The sequence below is a fragment of the Nerophis lumbriciformis genome, linkage group LG22 (assembly GCF_033978685.3).
Source record: "Nerophis lumbriciformis linkage group LG22, RoL_Nlum_v2.1, whole genome shotgun sequence".
In the NCBI taxonomy this organism is placed as follows: Eukaryota; Metazoa; Chordata; class Actinopteri; order Syngnathiformes; family Syngnathidae; genus Nerophis; species Nerophis lumbriciformis.
In genome coordinates, this window is record NC_084569.2 from 22923898 (window position 1) to 22934820 (window position 10923).

The following is a 10923-nucleotide window of genomic DNA, read 5'->3' on the forward strand; positions in this document are numbered from 1 at the left end:
TGCCCAGGGGAGAAAAAAGAGAAAAGAAGATGAGGAGAAACGAGAAAAGACAGAGGTAGCAGGTAGGTGAGCCGAACATGAAATTATTTGTCTGTTACAGAATGTGATAGTACCCGGCTTTTTAGCATTAAGCTAATGTTACATGATTCGGCAATTGCTAATCAATAAATAGCTAGTTCTGTTTTAACGTCGGGTTAATATTGTGGAGTGGGCTAAATTGTTATGGAAAATAATAATGTAACGTTAGGTAATTACAGTACTCCCACCTTACATTTTTCAGGGACATTTGTATTAGATCTTTTAAGCAGCTGTTTTTTGTTTACATTGTTATTGCCTTCTGGTTAGCTATGTTTGCCCTGCAGGTAATAGTCACTTTTCCACCCCTTTATATATTAGGTATAGTTGTAAGTAAAAAAAAAAGAAGGTCAAAGACAAAGTTATTCGGTTTCTTGTGAGTATATACACTTCACTGCCGATGTGGGGGGGCGCCACCTAAAATCTTGCCTAGGGCGCCAGATTGGTTAGGGCCGGGCCTGCTTCCCACCATGTAAGTCGAAAGTGTGCTCCTTCATTATATATGTGGTACCTTGTAATGCATTGCTGAAATATGTTCGAAGCCTCAAAACAAATACATATACATTAACGCTATTTTCTATTCTATGGTTGATTAGACGTTTAAAAAAAGAAAAAAAAATTCCATTGAAGATTTTTCACAAATTTAAATATCAAATACATGGTAAGATATTTATATTAATTATGTTAGCATTTAAGATAGCTATAGTGTGCTAGTTACTGAAGTATTATTTGTATGAATAATACACTGGGTAGTTATGACTGGAACATGTTTTATTTCAAACAGTCGTGGTGTTACCTGGATAGAGGTCCGTCGTGCACCCTACGTAATATCCGTTCCCAGCACATATCACTACATGCCCCCGTTTAGTTGTAACACCTCCCTGTAAACTTAGTTATAATAAATTATCTGCAAGAAACACAAAAACATAACATTCCTCAGAGGACCAATATAAGCGATATCACTTTCAAGCATTAGTGCAAACATCAGTAAATAGTACAATGTCCATCAATTCCCTTTTTCTTGTCTTTTTTTTGTGTGTAAAAACCGCCATCCATCCATTTTCTACCGTAGTTTGCAAAAACAATAACATCAATGATTCAATAAGAACCAACATAACCTAGACTACACATAGTCCTTGTAGTGAGAGGGCCTGTGTACAGCGGCCCTACCACCTCTTGTGTGCCTCTGTCCTGGGCTATTGGGTGCCTGTGATCTGGTGTGTCTAGGTTCTGGGCTATTGGGTGACTGTGTGTCACAGGGTGGCGTTGTGGCCGTGTCCGTTAGGTCATGGTGACCCTCGTGAGTGTCCTCCTCTTGGTGCTGCGGCTCAGCAATGTGGGTCTGGTTTACGCTTCTCTGCATTTGTGGGTAGGTATAGGCCGTAAGGTGAACTCGTTTTTCGTTTCATCTCGTTCCCATGTCTGGGCACTAAATAATTTTTGGTTCTTAAAAAATATATTTTGGTTTTCAATGAGAAAAAAAAAGTTCTCTACTGCACATCCAGGTAATGTTTTTAAATTAGTGTTTAAAGTCGGGACCGCAGATGAAGAAGTGTGAGTTATTAAATTGCATTATCAATTAAATACATACTATAAATTACAGTTCATATGGGCAGCACGGAGGAAGAGGGGTTAGTGCATTTGCCTCACAATACGAAGGTCCTGAGTAGTCCTGAGTTCAATCCCGGGCTCGGGATCTTTCTGTGTGGAGTTTGCATGTTCTTCCCGTGACTGCATGGGTTCCCTCCGGGTACTCCGGCTTCCTCCCACCTCCAAAGACATGCACCTGGGGATAGGTTGATTGGCAACACTAAATTGGCCCCTAGTGTGTGAATGTGAGTGTGAATGTTTTTCTGTGTTGGCCCTGTGATGAGGTGGCGACTTGTCCAGGGTGTACCCCGCCTTCCGCCCCAATGCAGCTGAGATAGGCTCCAGCGACCCCCCGCGACCCCAAAAAGGGACAAGCGGTAGAACATGGATGGATGGATTATAGATGCATGACAGATACAGTGTCAATAATTATGAAATGAATATAGAATAAATCACTTTTTTAATGGACGTTTCCATGATATTACATTTGTTTTAGATGCACTTGTAAAGGCTGTTTGTATGTAGCTACAATCTTGACTGCATACCTTTTGGCACATACTAAATGTGTGTGTGTGTGTGTGTGTGTGTGTGTGTGTGTGTGTGTGTGTGTGTGTGTGTGTGTGTTTCTTTTCAGAAGTGAACCAACCTTTGATGCCAGCTACAACATATTCTGCGAGAGGATCATCCGCCAAAGGATAATTGTTAATCAGGAGGTGCTGAGAATGAACCAGCTACGACGAATGTTTTTAAATACGGTGCAAAAACATGAAGATTGTGATGCTTCAAACTACACGTAACAACAGAAGCTTTTTTGGCAGCGATGTAAAACACTTTTATGCTGGAAAATATCAAAAGAATAATAAATAATTTAAAAAAAAAGGCTTTGATAGTATATTTAAACTATTAATACTTATGAATATATCTTTATTTACATCCTTGTGCTCCTCTTTCCCTGTGTTCTTATGTTGCAGGCAGGATCAATTAAAGAGAAGGCTGATTCTGGACTTTCCCCAACTGGTGTTTCAAGCGCAACATCTGCGAACTGGTTTTTGTTGAGACATTGTCTGCAGATAAGGTGATAGACAGGCTACCTCATCCATCAGGTACAGACACAACTGAGTCAACTGAAGTAAGCCAAGGTGAAAGTGACACTGAACACATGGCAAGAACAACAGCTGGTCCGCAAACTACTGACAACACGAGGACACTTTATAGTGCAGCGCTGATATTGAAGCAGCTACTATGTGACTCTCCCGGTATGACGTGCCCCTGGCCACCCACATCAGATGATTTAAATGTGTCCGATGCAAAATCTGTTGTGCCACTTGAACGGGACAATGTTATTGCTTGGATTGTAGGTGCAACAGAGGAACCAACATTATCTGTTATGTTGATATTCCAGAATATACAAGTAAAAGCCAGTAAATTAGAATATTTTGAAAAACTTGATTTATTTCAGTAATTGCATTCAAAAGGTGTAACTTGTACATTATATTTATTCATTGCACACAGACTGATGCATTCAAATGTTTATTTCATTTAATTTTGATGATTTGAAGTGGCAACAAATGAAAATCCAAAATTCCGTGTGTCACAAAATTAGAATATTGTGTAAGGCTAATACAAAAAAGGGATTTTTAGAAATGTTGGCCAACTGAAAAGTATAAAAATGAAAAATATGAGCATGTACAATACTCAGTACTTGGTTGGAGCTCCTTTTGCCTCAATTACTGCGTTAATGCGGCGTGGCATGGAGTCGATGAGTTTCTGGCACTGCTCAGGTGTTATGAGAGCCCAGGTTGCTCTGATAGTGGCCTTCAACTCTTCTGCGTTTTTGGGTCTGGCATTCTGCATCTTCATTTTCACAATACCCCACAGATTTTCTATGGGGCTAAGGTCAGGGGAGTTGGCGGGCCAATTTAGAACAGAAATACCATGGTCCGTAAACCAGGCACGGGTAGATTTTGCGCTGTGTGCAGGCGCCAAGTCCTGTTGGAACTTGAAATCTCCATCTCCATAGAGCAGGTCAGCAGCAGGAAGCATGAAGTGCTCTAAAACTTGCTGGTAGACGGCTGCGTTGACCCTGGATCTCAGGAAACAGAGTGGACCGACACCAGCTGGACTGCTGCTGAGTGGTCCAAAGTCATGTTTTCTGACGAAAGCAAATTTTGCATTTCCTTTGGAAATCGAGGTCCCAGAGTCTGGAGGAAGACAGGAGAGGCACAGGATCCACGTTGCCTGAAGTCTAGTTTAAAGTTTCCACAATCAGTGATGGTTTGGGGTGCCATGTCATCTGCTGGTGTCGGTCCACTCTGTTTCCTGAGATCCAGGGTCAACGCAGCCGTCTACCAGCAAGCTTTAGAGCACTTCATGCTTCCTGCTGCTGACCTGCTCTATGGAGATGGAGATTGCAAGTTCCAACAGGACTTGGCGCCTGCACACAGCGCAAAATCTACCCGTGCCTGGTTTACGGACCATGGTATTTCTGTTCTAAATTGGCCCGCCAACTCCCCTGACCTTAGCCCCATAGAAAATCTGTGGGGTATTGTGAAAAGGAAGATGCAGAATGCCAGACCCAAAAACGCAGATGAGTTGAAGGCCACTATCAGAGCAACCTGGGCTCTCATAACACCTGAGCAGTGCCAGAAACTCATCGACTCCATGCCCCGCCGCATTAACGCAGTAATTGAGGCAAAAGGAGCTCCAACCAAGTATTGAGTATTGTACATGCTCATATTTTTCATTTTTATACTTTTCAGTTGGCCAACATTTCTAAAAATCCCTTTTTTGTATTAGCCTTAAGTAATATTCTAATTTTGTGACACACAGAATTTTGGATTTTCATTTGTTGCCACTTCAAATCATCAAAATTAAATGAAATAAACATTTGAATGCATCAGTCTGTGTGCAATGAATAAATATAATGTACAAGTTACACCTTTTGAATGCAATTACTGAAATAAATCAAGTTTTTCAAAATATTCTAATTTACTGGCTTTTACCTGTATGAACCTAAAAGTGATATCTGGTCAGAAAGGTCAGAAGCAGACACCCAAATCATTATGTCTTGGTCTAAGTATTCTGCATTTAACAGGTTCCTCACAAGTTGTGTCACAGCTGAGTGGACTAGGACATTGAGCTTCATGAGACATTCTCTCAAAGGTATAATGTCTGCCCTTTCACCCAATGGCAATGGATGGCACATTGCGGATGGGGAGTTAAAAGTTACATGGATGACTACAAATTTTGCCCCTGATAGTGTGTTAAAGGTAATCCACTGCAGTTGCAAGCAGAGCAAATGTGAGACAGGAAGATGTTCCCGTATGTCTGCAAGACTGTCCTGTGCTGATTTGTGTTGCTGCCAAAATTGTGCCAATATTTCCATGGAAACAGAGGATAAAAGCACATGGGAACATGGCTCTGATGATAGTGATAGGTAAGAGATTAACAATGTCTCCCTCCTTCAGAATACGCAAAGTCACACCTAGTTCTGTAATAAAAATTTGAGTTTTTGCCCCATTTGAGAAAAATCCCTCAGAGTATTTTACTATTTCTTTTTTTTTAGTTACTTCAGTTAAATACTTTAAAAATAGAATGTGAGGTTACAGTGCACTTGACCTTAAAAAAAATTATAATAATCATAGTTTGAGTTTGTGCCAAATTTGAGGAAAATCTATCAAATAATTCTTGAGATATGGCTTTAACAATGTGCAAAGTTAAGACAAAATAATAAAAACATGTATTAAAAAAATACCCAAGACCTGCTGTGACATCAACACATTGTTTTGTTCATGTAAATATTGTTTTATACCATATTGTGTACAAATTCTAAACTGTAATGCAGTTTTTGTTGTATTTCCATTTTTCGGCATTATTCGATATTTTGATTGATGTCAGCCATTTTGGGCCAAAGTCTCTGTGCGATATAGAAAATGACTATATCGTGATATTCGAGTATGCGTTCTCACGCAGTTGCTTTTAGCTGCGGACATTACACTACAGGTTCTCCTCGCTCTTTCCTGTCTCTCCTTCTCACAGACAGACAAGCGCAGCTTCTACACACGTCACATACTGTCACGACATACGTCACTTACGTATACGCCCTCGCATGAGAGGTAACAGCATGGCTAACGTTAGCTGTGATGCTAGCGGTAATACGAGAGAAAGAAGGTGCAAATCTGGCAACAAATGAGGGAATAATTAATTCCCCCAAAAACAGCAGGGGGTCCATCGTCTGGCGGTGGTTTGGCTTCAAGTGGGAGTATGTCAAACAGACAACCGTAATTTGTCAAGTGTGGGGCGAAAGTGTTGCTATGAAAAGTAGCATTACTGCTATTATGTAGCATCATTTGAAAAGTCACCTGTTAAAGTTAAAGTACCAATGATTGTCACACACACACTAGCTAGAGAATGAACAGTGCTTACTCCGCATGTCAGTTTCAACATCTCCGTTCGGTGCCACACGCCCACACCATCAAAATGCTGAGGCAAACATTTCCAGATCAACACCGTATGAAAAAAATAGTGATTTTTTTAGTTGTGATTTCCTTCTCTGTATGAAAGTTTTAGAGTAGCATATATTAATGCAGTATGAAGAAGACTGTTTTAATGTAGACACATAGAATCATCATACTGCTGTGATTATATGCATCAAGTGTTCATTCAAGGCTAAGGCAAAATATCGAGATATATATCGTGTATCGCGATGTGGCCTTAAAATATCGCGATATTAAAAAAAGGCCATATCGCCCAGCCCTAGGTCTTCCAAACATCAGCTCTGCAGCTGATGGTAGTTTGCTATTGATGGGTGTTGCTCTGACCTGCAGTAGAGCCATCTAAAGGTTGCCTCCATGTTCTAGGGTTTTTGTTACAATCGATTTGATGTGTCTCACATGCCTTTCATTGAATCCGTTGCTCTTTGGGTAGTGGGGCGAGCTTGTAACGTGCTTGATCCCCCAGTCTGTTACACATGTCTTGAAGGCCTGCCCTGTGTACTGAGGCCCGTTGTCCGTTAGGATTTCGCCCACCCGTCCGAACAGCGACATGTACATTCGCAGCTTTTGTGCGACCGCATGGTAAGTGGTGTGGGTGAAGGGGTTGTTTTGGGTTTGCATCCTGATGTTCCACACACACCCTGCATGACCTGCACACACTCTCAATGTCATCATTAATTTGAATCCAGTATACACTCTCTCTTGCAAGGCGACGTGTTTTCTCGATGCCTTGGTGGCCAACATGTAGCTGTGTCAGTATGTCATCAGTAATAGAGTCTGGAATGAGTATCTGTCTGCCTTTGAATATGACTCCTGATTCCATTGCGAGCTCATCTCTGAAGGACCAATAGGCACGCAGATGTTTCGGCATGTCCTTGATGTTCTCCAGCCAGCCTTAGTGGATCATGACTTTGAGTGCGTTTGGTCTGTGATCCTTGGCAGTCTCAGCGCGGAGAGCGTCCTGCTTCTCAGGGGAAAAGTTTATTATTGCAACAGTGTGTTGCCGTGGGTCCTCAATCTCTGCATCGACACCATCAATGCGTTCATCCAGCTCTATGTCACCGTGGTTTTCAGGGTTTGGCAGCTGGCTCAGGGTGTCCGCCAGGATCATTTGGGGTCCTGGTCGGTATATGACATCATAGTTGTACCCCTGTGTCTTTATCAGCATGCAGTGGCTTCAGACATATGGTAACTAGTGGTTTGTGGTCCGTTACCACGATAAACCATTTCCCATAAAGGTATGTGTGGTATCGCTGCATCCCATACACTATGGCTAGCATCTCTCGCTCTATGTTGCTGTACCTCGACTGGCAGTCAGTCAGTGTCTTGGAGCCAAAAGCGATGGGTCTGTCGTTCTGCACCAGGGTCATGCCCAATCCTTTCTGTGACGTGTCAACCTCGAGGATTAAAGGAGTGTTGGGGTCGTAGTATTTCAGGCAGGCATGCTCGGTGACTGTTGACTTCGGGTCTTCGAAGCACTCCTGGTGGTCAGTGTCCCATATCCATGGTGCTTCGTTTTTCAGCAGCCCCCTCAAGGTGTGAGCTTTATCCGCAAACTTTGGTATATATGGGGACAGGTAAGTCAGCATCCCTATGAATCTGTGCAGATCCTGTTTGCTTTAAGGTGTTGGCATTTTCTGTATGTCCTTGATCTTGGCTGGGTCTGGCCTGATGCCTTTTGCTGTGTACATGTTGCCAAAGAATGTAATGCTGTCTTGTTTTATTGTGCATTTTTCACTGTTGAACACGACATCTGCCTCAACGGCTCGTTTCATCAGGTTGATTAAGTTCCTGTCATGCTCTTCCTCAGTTTCACCACAGACCGCTATGTCGTCGGCTATGCTGACAACACCCCGGAGCCCCTCCAGGATCTGGTCCATCTTGGCCTGGAAGAGGTCCTGAGAGACACTCAGACCGAATGGCAAGCGCTTCCAGCAGTTCCTGCCGAATGGAGTTTGGAATGTTGTCAAGGGTTGTGATTCTTCATCAAGGCGTATAGACCAATACCCTCCTTTTGCATCAAGTTTGCTGAATATTTTCGCCCTTGCAAACTCTGGGTTCAGTTCCTCCACAGTTGGGATTTTGTGTGGGCACCGCCGAAGGCCGGCATTCAGTTTTTTAGGGTCCAGGCATATCCTAAGTGAATCGTCTTTTTTGGTGCTGTATGTCAGACTGGAGCACCAGTCTGTATGCTCTTCCACCTTCAGTATCAAATCTTGCTCTACCATTTTATTCAGTTCAACTTGCAACTTGTCCTTTATGTGGATACGGCATTTCCGTGGGGGGTAGATGAATGGTTCAGCATCCTTTTTTAAATAGAGTCTGGTGGTTCCACTGAAATTGCCTATTTTGTCAAACTGGTCTGGATAAATTGACTTTAGTTCTGCGATGGTTGTTATCCTCTTCAGTGGTCCTGTCCCTCTGTCTCTGGCACTGTCCGTCTCCTTCACTGTGTCAACATTGACAGTTACCAGGTTCAACATTTCGCTCGTCGACAGTCCAACTACAGCCAGACCTGGTACATCCACTACGTAGAACTTGGTGTTGACCCATTTGGACTCTTTGTATTGACACGGAATGTCAATGGTACCCAGGCAGGGGATCTGATGACCACTGTATGCTGATAGCCTCCTGTAGTTTTTCTTCAGCTTTTTCTGAGCACACGTATCCTTGCCATACATCTGCTTGAAGGTGCGTAGTGGGAGTGTGTTGCCAGATGCTCCTGTGTCTATTTTTAGGCGGAGTGTGTATCCGTAACCCCGTAAGTCAGGTGGCCTCACCTTCAATGTTGTGTATGCCTCCTCTCTGGGTGGCTGGCTCTCTATGCTGTATATAAATTTCTCGCTGATGGTGATTGAATGGAATTGTGATTGGTATTCACATTCTTCATCGGCCTCCGAGCCGTCTATGGTGTTGATATGAGACTCACCACATTGCCTGCTGTGGCCCCTGGAGGCTTGTTGTCTGTCACGTCTTTGTCGTGGTGGGGGGGGACTTACTCCTTTGGCCCCCACCCCGCCCGCTGTCTCTGCTACTTGCTTTTCCTACAGCACTTTGCCCAATGGCCTCTTGCACCACAGGCAGAGCATTCGTCATTATACGCGGGATATTGACGGGGTTTATGGCTCCTACCACAATTTTGGCACGTCCGCCCTCTGTCCACGGCGTGGATTTTCTCACTTTGTGACATGCCAAGTTGCTGTAACTGTTCATTGCCTGCTGATAGGGCTTCGTATTTCCACCCTTCTGTTAGTACATCCGCCAGAGAGTGGCCTTTGGGTTTGCTATATGTAACTGTTCTGGGTCGGCACAATGATGAGACTTTTCCACTGTTCTCAGCTTCATTTATTTTTCTTCCAACCTGCGGGCGACAATCAGACAATGTCGGTATCCCGTCTTTCTTTGGCTTACGCCCTCAGCCATGTGGAACCTTTCTGTCACATATACATCTTTAACCATTTACAATGAAAAAGACAGATACAAACAGTCTGTAAAATATTGAAATGTATATTCTAAGCGCCATTCCGTGGCAGAACAAAACATGCAACATTTGCTATAGTTAACACCTTAGGAAATAAAATAAAACAACAAACCTGCGGGCGGCAATCAGACAATGTCGGTATCCCGTCTTTCTTTGGCTTACGCCTAAACACACAGAATAACACTGTTACCTACGCACGTAAGCACGCACACACAAACACGCACGCACGCACGCACACACACACTGAACAAGTCTCATTACCTACACATGTAGGCACACACACACACGCACGCACGCACACACTGAACAAGTCTCATTACCTACACATGTAGGCACACACGCTCATTAATTAAAGACCTCATTTCTACCGAAAAACAAGGAAAAGGTCGGTGGGACCGTCCGAACAAGACTCACCCTCAGCCATGTGGAACTTTTCTGTGAGGGGAGAAGGGAGGGGCTACACAACCCAGGAGAACTACAGGAGCTCAGGAGGGACAAAAAGATATCAAACCGCCCTCTCACAGGCGAGCAGACAAGATAACTATTTGGAGATAAAATTCACAAACAAAATATAATAAATAACAAAGGTGTATTTTAACTCCGTTACATTCACCCCCACTGAATTTTATCGAATTAGAGCACACACATTATAGTATACAAGAGACTATCACAACACGAGAAATCACAGGGGCCAGCGCAATGGTATCTAACACTAAATGTTTTCCTATAAGAATGAAGTGGAACGAATCCATCAACTGGCAACAGGGTGCCTTCTACACCCCGCAAGGCCCCATAAACAGCACAGTACAAGTCCACAATACAGGAGGGGGGGTTTCACATGACCACTAGATGACCTGAAGGCGTCCTGAACCAACACATTCGACATATCTACAGCTGTAGAGAGGAGACCTGCATAGGGTTCAGCAAGTAGCCTGCAGCCAACACTCTCTTTAACAAACGGCACACGACTCAAGGCGTCAGCAACGTTGTTCTGGTGGCCTGGTACATATTTAATACCAAAGTCGTAACTCGCCAATTTAGCAACCCACCGTTGCTCACAGCAGTCTAGCTTCGGCTTTGTTAGTATGTGAGTCAACGGGTAATTGTCTGTCCAAACTGTGAATTTGTGGCCCTTCAACCAGTGACTGAACTTGTCACAGACCGACCATTTCAAAGCTAGAAACTCTAAACGATGAGCTGGATAATTTTTCTGTACGCGCTTCACCCTCTTGAATCTGTGACAACACAGCGCCTATGCCATCCAGGGATGCATCAGTTGACAAC